General features: G+C 48.5%; 1 long non-coding RNA gene across 1 annotated transcript; it reads left to right on the top strand.

The window, feature by feature from the left end:
* Positions 1-1,960: 1,960 nt before the first annotated feature.
* LOC138848702 (uncharacterized) lies at positions 1,961-4,604 on the top strand. Its single transcript, XR_011386801.1, has 2 exons — positions 1,961-2,236; positions 4,300-4,604. It is a non-coding gene; the product is annotated as an uncharacterized lncRNA (long non-coding RNA).
* Positions 4,605-9,900: the final 5,296 nt, after the last annotated feature.

The raw sequence follows: 9,900 nt of genomic DNA on the forward strand, positions 1-9,900 counted from the left end.
GCCTTTTGCTGAGCTGCCTGAGTGAACCCTGGCTCTGCCACTTCAGTGTCTCCACTTCCCCACCTGTAAAATGGGCACAGTGATGAGAGCTATCCTTTCACAATGGTGTCTTCCACACGATCCAGTGTAACAGAAGCATTAGATATTCCTTTCTTGTAAGAGAAGTTTTATGAAAGAAAGTTCTCCATGCACAAAGTGAGAAGGGCTCGTGTAGAGGACCCTACACAGCACCAGCAGGCTTCAGGCGTCCTCAGCACACAGCTGGTTCTGCATGCAGACCTCCACACCATCTCCCCTCCCGTCCAGGGTACCACTTCATTCCAAAGTATTCTGGTAGCCATCTGTAAAAGATAGGGGCTGCTCTTGAGCACACAACTGGGGTTCATTCCTGATTCTGTTCCTTAACCTCCATCAGTCAGGACCAAAGCCCCCTTCAAAACACGTCTCCCACCTGCCTGGGCCCAAGTCCCCTGTGACTGTCGCCGCCTGCCTGCCTGCCATCCCATCTCCACTCTGGCTCCTCCCTGCCCTCCACCATCCCATTCTCTGCACAGCAGCCATCAGCACCTCTTGTCTGGTGTTGATAAGATGATATCACTCCACCACTGAAAATCATGCATGGGCCCCGGGGCTCCCGCTGCACCTGCCAGCCGGGGCCTGGCCTCCCCTCCTTCCTCCCTCTGAGCCTCTCTGCTTCGGGTTCAGCAATTGCATGGTTTCTGCGTTTCAACCTCCCAGCCCCCTCCAGCCCTTCCCAGCCCAGGACTGGTATGGGAAAGCCCCTTCTCCCAACTTTTCTGCAAGCTGCTCCCCGCCCCAGGGGGCCACAGGGCTCCTCTGTTCTTATGCCCTGTTTTCTCCAGTGACTCCTGAAGCGATTGTTACTAATTTTCCCACCTAGGTGCTTATTTTCAGATTACACATACACCACTCAGGGGCGCAGGGCTGGGGTGTGTCACACACTCGGTAGCAGGAGGCCTGGCTTCTTGGCAAATCGAGGCCACTAATGAGCATGTGGGTCAGTCCAACCTGACTGCCAAAGTTTTTGACAACCATAGTTTTTCTTCTCTGGCCCTCGCGACGCAGGCTGATGAGTTGCTGTGCCCTGTGTAGGTGACTTCTGTGTTGTCACCTGTCCCACAGGCTGGGGCCTGCAAAGCCTTTCCCAGTCTCCCTGCTCCCTGCTACAGCCTCTCAGTCAGGCAGGAGGGAGTACCAGCACGATCCTTTCTGTCTCAGCACACTTTCATTCATTCCGTGTGCAAGGCCAACCAGTTCCCGGAGCTGGAAGGGCTGCAGACGCTCCGCGTGGAGCTATGTGAGGTGACTCAACCATTACGGAGTGCTCTTGCAATCACTGGTACAGAATAAGCCATACTTAAGCTTCAACTGTTTCTGTTCGATCTAGCACCAAAAGTTTATTTTGTGAATAACAGGACCCTTTTGTAACCAGGCATTTGCGACTAAACAAGGTTGCTTTGGGGTCATGATACTACAGTAAGAGGCTCTCTTGCCCAAAGTATTTGTTTCCTTTTGTTAGCAAACTAATATTTATTTATTTATTTATTTATTATTCTTTAAATGAAGAGCACATTTTTTAAATATTTATTTATTTATTTATTTGACAGGCAGAGTTAGACACTGAGAGAGAGAGAGACAAAGAGAAAAGTCTTCCTTTTCGGTTGGTTCACCCCCGAAATGGCCGCTACAAGGCAGAGAGACAGAGAGAGACATCGTAACAGTTGTGCAGATGTCCACCGCCTGCCTGAGCTATTGTTTATTCGGCCCCTGGCATTGCTGACTGCTTGCTGCCTCCGGTGCTGGGGACGGGTGGAACAGGAAAGCAACCAGACACAGGCCCCTGCCCTCGGGGAATTTCCGGGTTAGCAGATGGAGATTAAACCTTCCTTATAAATATTGGACTGGGGACAAGGATTCCGTCTCGCTGTTAAGATCTGTGTCTGCTCTCAGAACACCTGGCTCCTGCTTCTGTTTCCAGCTGCCCGCTAAGGCAGACGTGGGGAGGCAGCAGGTAATGGCCCAAGAACGTGGGGCCCTGCCACTCCCGTGGGAGACCTGGATTGGGTTCCTGGGTCCCCAGCGTTACAAGGGTTTGAGGAGTGAACCAGCAGATGAAAGTGCTCTCTGCTTCTCCAGTGAAAAATACCAACCTTGGATTAAATGAGTGGGGAGACTCATTTCTTTGAGGAAGTCATATTCAAACCTGGATTCACAGGTCAGTGCTTTGGTGTGAATGTGTTCATGTGTTGTAAACTCAATCCCAAAATTCATCTGTTGATTGTTTTGGTGGGGGAGGTTGCTTTGGGAGGTAATTAAGGTGAGTTGAGGCCAAGTGATGCATTAATGGCTTCCTAGGAAGAGAGAGACCTGAGCTGGCAGCATGATGTGTCTCACCCCGTGATATCCGCCCCCCCACCCCCTATGATGAGCAGAGTGCCCCCAGCAGTGGCTGACCCAGCACCAATGAAACTTCCATTCTTCATAAATTACCTGCTCACAAGTGGTTTTTTTTTTTATTTTTTTATTTTTATTTTCTTGACAGGCAGAGGTAGAGAAAGAGACAGAGTGAAAGGTCTTCCTTCCGTTGGTTCACCCCCCCAATGGCCACCGTGGACGGCATGCTGTGCCGATCGGAAGCCAGGAGCCAGGTGCTTCTCCTGGTCTCCCATGGGGCGCAGGGCCCAAGCACCTGGGCCATCCTCCACTGCACTCCCGGGCCACAGCAGAGAGCTGGCCTGGAAGAGGGGCAACCGGGACAGAATCCAGCGCCCCGACCGGGATTAGAACCTGGGGTGCTGGCGCTGCAGGTGGAGGATTAGCCTAGTGAGCCATGGCGCCAGCCACAAGTGGTTTATTATAGCAACGGAAAATGAACTACACAGACAAGTGACTCGCGTTCTCTGTGCCTGCCTAAAGCAGCCACCCACCATGTTGCCCCTTGTTACTCTGCTGAATCTGTTCATGGACCCACGAGTGTTCTCCTCCACCTGACCTGCACATGGTAAGCCCAGGAGTCTGTGGCATCGATGGCCCCGGCGTGTTGTCCGGGCTCCACCTTGCTGTGTGATTCAACAGCTATGTCTCAGGGGTTTCTGATTCCGAGTCACAGAAATCCACTTCCCCAGCTGTGCAGCTGGGCTCCTGGTCTCCACTGTCATCTGCCCGTTTTCTCCGTCTTTGGGACTGCTTACCTAACCCCTGGAGTCCAGGCCTGCACACAGACCAGCTTCTCTTGGCCCCGTTCCTCGATCCAAGTGAGATCTACTCTGCTTCATGCAGTCGCCATCAGACATTCAGTCCAAGGTGCTTAGGGGGTCACGGGGGTCATGGGACACAGACGGGGGCTCCCAGGGCCACACCAGGGGTGGGACCAGCCAGCCAGATGCAGGAAATGCTGCTGCCTTCCACAGGTTTGTATGCATTTTTTCCACTAAAATAGATTAAAAAATACAGGAACATTTGAGGCAGGTGTTTGGCCCAGCAGTTAGGACACCAGTCAGGAGACCAGCACCCCCTGCCTGAGTGCCTGGGTTCAAGCTCAGCTCTGCCCATTGCAGCCGTCTGGGGAGTGAACCAGTGGATGGGAGCTCTGTCTCTCAGAAAAGAAAATACTGAGATTTTGAGAAGTAAGTTCATGAAAACTTCCAGCAGTTTTTCCCCCCAGAAACCTTTTATTTAAGGAATACAAACGTCTTGCATTTCATAAGTACAATTCTTCCCGCTGCACCAACCCTCCCACCCACACTCCCACCCCTCTCCCTCCTCCCTCTCCTATTCCCACTTTTATTTTTTTTACTAAAATCTATTTTCAATTAACTTTATACACATAGGATTAACTCTAAGTAAAGAGTTAAACAAATTGTCAAAAAAAAAAAAAAAAAAAAAAAAAAAAGCTTGTTCCTCAACAGTTGAGACAAGGGCTGTTCAAAGTCATCGCATCTCAAAGTGCCCATTTCACTGCTACAGATTACCTTTTAGGTACTCATCAGTTACCACAGATCAGGGAGAACATGCAGTATTTGTCCTTTTGGGAATGGCTTGTGTAAGTATAATGTTTTCCAGTTTCATCCTTTAGTTGCAAACAACAGGATTTCATTTTTCTTTTTCACTGTATGTAATATCCCATGATCCCACAATCTCTTTATCCAGTCTTCAGCTGATGGACATTTGGGTTTATTGCACATCTTAACTATTGTGAGCTGAGCTGCAAGCGGCTTTTTAAATATTATCATTTCACTCTTACCCAAACCAGAAGTTATCGACGTTTTGCTTTCCTAGATTTGACAGACACAAACCCACGATGACTATAAAAATCAAGCACATGCTGTTCTCAGAAGGGAGGAGAGAACTTCCACTTTGACTACGGCCCTGTCTAAATACTGATGGAGTCTGTGGACTCAAGAGGCTTCCATAGCCTTGGCAGCTCATGACAAGAGCCTCGGGTGATCACTGATGTCATAAATAAGAGTGTCAATTGTTAAATCAACAACAGGAGTCACTGTGCACCTGCTCCCCATGTAGGACCTCTGTCTTTAATGAGTTGTACTATGCGAATTAACAGTAAAACTAGTCTTCAAACAGTACTTTATACTTTGTGCGTCTGTGTGGGTGCAAATTGTACTTAGTATAGAGTTGGTCTTCTGTATATACAGATAATTAAAAATGAATCTTAATGAAGAATGGGATGGGAGAGGGAGTAGGAGATGGGATGGTTTGTGGGTGGGAGGGGGGGTATGGGGGTAGGGAAGAACCGCTATAATCCTAAAGCTATACTATGAAATTTGTATTTATTAAATAAAAGCTTTCTAAAAAAGGAAAAAGAAAATCAGGGACATGAAAATACGTGTGAGGGCACTTGAAAAAGCTCGTGGAAAGTGGAATTAAATGGTGTTACTTAGGTGCAAAAACTTTTGAAATCCACACATACAAGAAGTTCATGGAAAAAGCATATTCTCTAAAATCATGTATTTCAAATTTTTGAAACCAAAGTGACTTATTTTTTTATTTCATTTTTCCATGAACATTTTGAAGCCCCCAGGATCCCTTTGACTTTAGTCTCCAGTAAATGTAGACCCTGTTTTCCCTTATATTTGTCACAGATTTTTTGGCACTCATTTCGTGACACACCCAATACTCTCAGCTGGCTTCTGGTGTGTGTTTAATCAAGAAACATCGGGCATTATCACACAAAGTAATGTATTTGCAGCAAATAAAGAGGCCAAAGCAAATCTTTCCAAAATCCACAGTTCTCCATGCAAAGGGAACCAGGTATCTTTTAATTAAGGGACAATTATTGAGAATGGAAGAGGGGAGTTCTTGTCTTTGCATGTAGGAGTGGGTACAAGCTCACACAGGCACGGATCAGAAATATGCCCCGGCACACATTTCATGTTACGGTAGTCAGGCTTGGGTTCCCTCTGGGGCAGAGATCTAGTATTAAAATGAAGCGAGCATGGAAGATCCGTCACGCACGCACTCTGTAACTCGGCCTTTCAAATAAATCTTCAAATAAAATGGAACGCAGGTCGCCCTTTGGACTCTTGCAGGTCCCTCTGCACAGGCATTGCCCTTGCGGTGGGGTCTGGGCCAGCCTCGGCCAGCAGTGATTGTGTGTCTACCCGGAATTAACTGACAACCTGAAAAACAACTTTACAGAACTCCAGGTGTTTTGGAAGCAATGAGAAATGAGTCACAGGAGAGACTTTTAAGCCTCTTTAGGGTATTAGTGGGTGACAATTTGACTTTTTAAAAATATTGCATCAAAATAGCATTCCTCAGGATCACTGCTTTTCTAGAACCTTCTCTCCCCCTCCCCCCCATCCACATTCTGCAGCTGAGGTCTCTTGCTGTGCTCTGCTGGTGTCAGGCTTCAGCAGTGAAGGTTTTGTGCATGTTGTGGCCTTTTTCGGCTGAGCAGAGAGAAAATGAGAGTTTTGTCCATGCTCTGAGCAGGGAGTATGGGAAATGGGAATGGCACCTGTGGAAGCCAGAGCGCAGGTGATGGCTCTCATCCAGTAGTCACAACCAGCTCTCAGCACCAGGCCTCCTGTGTGCAGACGCAGCTCTGAAAGCTTTACCTGGGTTTCCAGATTCCAACCTCCAGACGCCTCTACCAGGTAGGCGCTTGGATGAGGCTGGGCCACATAGTTAGGTGGCGGATCAGGGATTCCAATGGAGACAGGCTGTTTCCTGGGGGCAGGCACAGAGCCACACAGCTAGCCCATCTCTGGGCCATCCATCCCTCATGCTGGAGCCAGGCTGCAGGAGCTTGGCACGCCACCCCTACCTGGAAAATCTCCTTGCAGATATAACCTTGGGAGGATTCGCATTTATTTGAATAAGGTGTGAGTTTGCTTACTAATGGCAGCAACCCTTAACCTCACAGAGAGCACAAAAATCTCAGGCTGAAAGGGTGAATTTCAGGCATCACTCACTGGGGATTTGGCCAGAAGGGGCTGGGTACTTGCTTCTCTAGACCCAGAGAGTTAGGTCTACTTACGGCCTGGGGAGGGGTTACAATGCTCCTCCTGCATTCCCACCCCGTGCCTCTAATCTGTCAACTCATTTACTTTATGATGGGAATCAAGGCTCCAAGACAGCAGGCAAAGATGAAGTCCACTGCTGAGCCAGGCTTTGCCAACGCGGAAGGGAACCTTGCTGCCAGCAGTCACTCTGACACTTGTATCCTGCTGGCTGTGAATCCTGGCTTTGTCCTCCGGGGTCACACAGCCTGGGAGACCAACCAGAGAGGCTCAGAGTGAGTAGGGCAGTGCGTTCGGGCGGGGGGCACGGGGCAGCAGGGATAAACCAACCAGGGGACCATCTCTCAAAGTACACAGCTTCACTTGAGTGGTTTTTGCTGACTTCCTCATCTGTTTGTTTTTAAGTAATGGGCCTTGGGGTTTGGCAACCAATGATCTTGTGATCTGAAATCAAATATTGACAAGTAGTCCCAGCAGGCAGGGCAGAAAACAAGGTCCGGGTTTGAGAGACAGTCCCACGTCTTGGGAAAGCAGAGCGGGGGCTGCAGGCGTACATTCCAGTCCCAGGTGCTGCCTGGCACCGGGTTATAGGGCATAGATGCCCTCGGGAATAAAGAGACCACAGGAGCCAGTTCACAGCTTGAATGTGGTTGCTGCAAAAGACTACAAAAGACTGCTCTCCTTTGTTGCCTTAGAGAAATTTTGCAGATGATTTCTTGATAGTCATCTTTAAATTCTGGAAAAGTCTAACTCTAACACAAAATGTCTTTTCTTTAACCACACTCTCTCCCTTAGTGACCTATATGAAACTGTGTTTTTTTTTTTTTAATTAAGATTTGTTATTTATTTGAAAGGCAGAGTTACAGAGAGGCAGAGGCAGAGAAAGCGAGGTCTTCATCTGCTGGGTCACTCCCCAGATGCCTGTAATGGCTGGAGCTGCACCAATCTGAAGCCAGGAGCCAGGAGCTTCTTCCAGGGCTCCATTGTGGGTGCAGGGGTCCAAGGACTTGTGCCATCCTCCACTGCTTTCCCAGGCCATAGCAGAGAGCTGGGTGGGAAGTGGAGCAGCCAGGACTCGAACTGGCGCCCATATGGGGTGCCTGCACTGCAGGCGGCAGCTTTACCCACTCCGCCACAGCGCCGGCCGAGGCTGTGGTTTTCAACACCGTCTATTGGCTGATGACTTCTAAATGTCCATGCCCAGCTGTATCCAGCACCTCCCCTCTCCTCTAGTTGTCCACCTGGACAGTCCCACCTGGCCTTCTTTTTTTTTTTATTATTATTTATTTATTTTTGACAGGCAGAGTGGATAGTGAGAGAGAGAGAGAGACAGAGAGAAAGGTCTTCCTTTTACCATTGGTTCATCCTCCAATGGCCGCCACGGCCGGCGTGCTGCAGCCGCAGCACCGCGCTGATCTGATGGCAGGAGCCAGGTGCTTCTCCTGGTCTCCCATGGGGTGCAGGGCCCAAGCACTTGGGCCATCCTCCACTGCACTCCCTGGCCACAGCAGAGAGCTGGCCTGGAAGAGGGGCAACCAGGACAGAATCCGGCGCCCTGACCGGGACTAGAACCCGGTGTGCCAGCACCGCAAGGTAGAGGATTAGCCTAGTGAGCCACGGCGCCGGCTCCACCTGGCCTTCTAATCCCAGCTCAAACTCACCCAGCTTCCGAGTGCTGCCTACCTCTCCCAGGTTTCTCTCCCAGTTTTCTTCCCCTCCATAAGTTCATAACCATCCTCCCAGCTGCCCAAAGCCAAAAATCTAGAATCCCTAATTGTTCTTTCCCAGTCCTAATACCACAAAAAATGACCTCAGCTGTTAGGGCCAGTGCTGTGGCGAAGCAGGTTAAAGCCCCAGCCCCCAGCACTGGCATCTCATATGGGCAACCGTTCAAGTCCCAGCTGCTCCACTTCCAATCCAGCTCTCTGCTGTGGCCTGGGAAAGCAATGGGGGATGGCCCAGGTGCTTGGGCCCCTGCACCTGTGTGGGAGACCTGGAAGAAGCTCCTGGCTCCTGGCTTCAGATTGGCCCAGCGCGCGCTCTCTCTCTCTCTCTCTGCCTTTCAAATAATAAATAAATAAATCTTAAAAAAAAAAAATCTCAGCTGTCACCAACCCACACACAGAACCAGAGTTGGAGACCCCAGGTTGTGGCCACTTGAGGAGTGAATCGGCAGATGGGAGATTCTTAATTCATTCTCTCTCTCTCTCTCTCTCTCTCTCTCTCTCTCTCTATATATATATATATATATATTCAAATAAAGAAATCTGTAAAAATAAATTTCTATTGTGGAAAATGTCTAATATATAAAAATAGAGCAAAGAGTATAATAATCCTCTATAAATCCATCACTGACCTTAAAAATCATCAACACAGAGTAGGTGTGTTGCTGTGGATACCTGAGCCCAGTACCAGGCTTCTGGCTGTGGCTACAGGCGCTGGCTTCCCATCCTAGCTTCCTACCTGGGAAGCTGCAGTGGTGGCTCGAGTACTTGGGCTCCTTCCACTGACACGAGAGACCTGAGTTGAGCTCCCAGCTCCCAGCTTTGGACCTGGCCCAATTCTGGGTGCTGGAGATATCCAAGGGGAAATGAACCAGCAGCCAGGAGCTTCCTCTCTCTGCCTAACTCTCTCTCAATAAATAAGTGTGGGTACTAGGGGGAAGCCAAAGGCCTCCACGCAGAAAGGTGTTTTTTTTTAATATTTTAAAAATAAATTATAATTGTCATGATTTTGCCCATGTAATTTTTACCCATTTTTTTCATTTTGGACTATTTTAAAGCAAATTCCTTGTATCATGTTATTTTTACCTGTAAATACTGCAGTTGGCAACTGTGACTGATAAGGAATTTTTTTAAAGATTTATTTTTATTTATTTGAAAGTCAGAGTTATACAGAGAGAGAAGGAGAGGCAAAGAGAGAAAGAGAGAGAGGTCTTTCATCCACTGATTCACTCCCCATTGGCCGCAACAGCCGGAGCTGCGCTGATCTGGAGCCAGGAGCCAGGAGCTTCCTCCAGGTCTCCCATGCAGGGGCCCAAGGACTTGGGCCATCTTCCACTGCTTTCCCAGGCCACAGCAGAGAGCTGGATTGGAAGTGGAGCAGCTGGGACTCAAATGGTTGCCCATATTGGATGCTGGCACTGCAGGTGGTGGCTTTACCTGCTACGCCACAGCGCGAGCCCCTGATAAGCAATTTTTAAGAAACATAATCACCATACAGTTATCACATCTGACAAAATTAATGATAAACCATACTGTCTTTAAAACTTATTTTCACAATTGCTCTTTGGAAATAGTATCAAAATAAATTCTATGCATCATATTTGGTAAATGTTTCTCCTAAATCTCTTTTATATGCCTCATTCTTCCCCCCCTTTTAAAAAAATGTTAAATTT

This window comes from Oryctolagus cuniculus, chromosome 2 (assembly GCF_964237555.1).
Source record: "Oryctolagus cuniculus chromosome 2, mOryCun1.1, whole genome shotgun sequence".
NCBI classification, from domain to species: Eukaryota; Metazoa; Chordata; class Mammalia; order Lagomorpha; family Leporidae; genus Oryctolagus; species Oryctolagus cuniculus.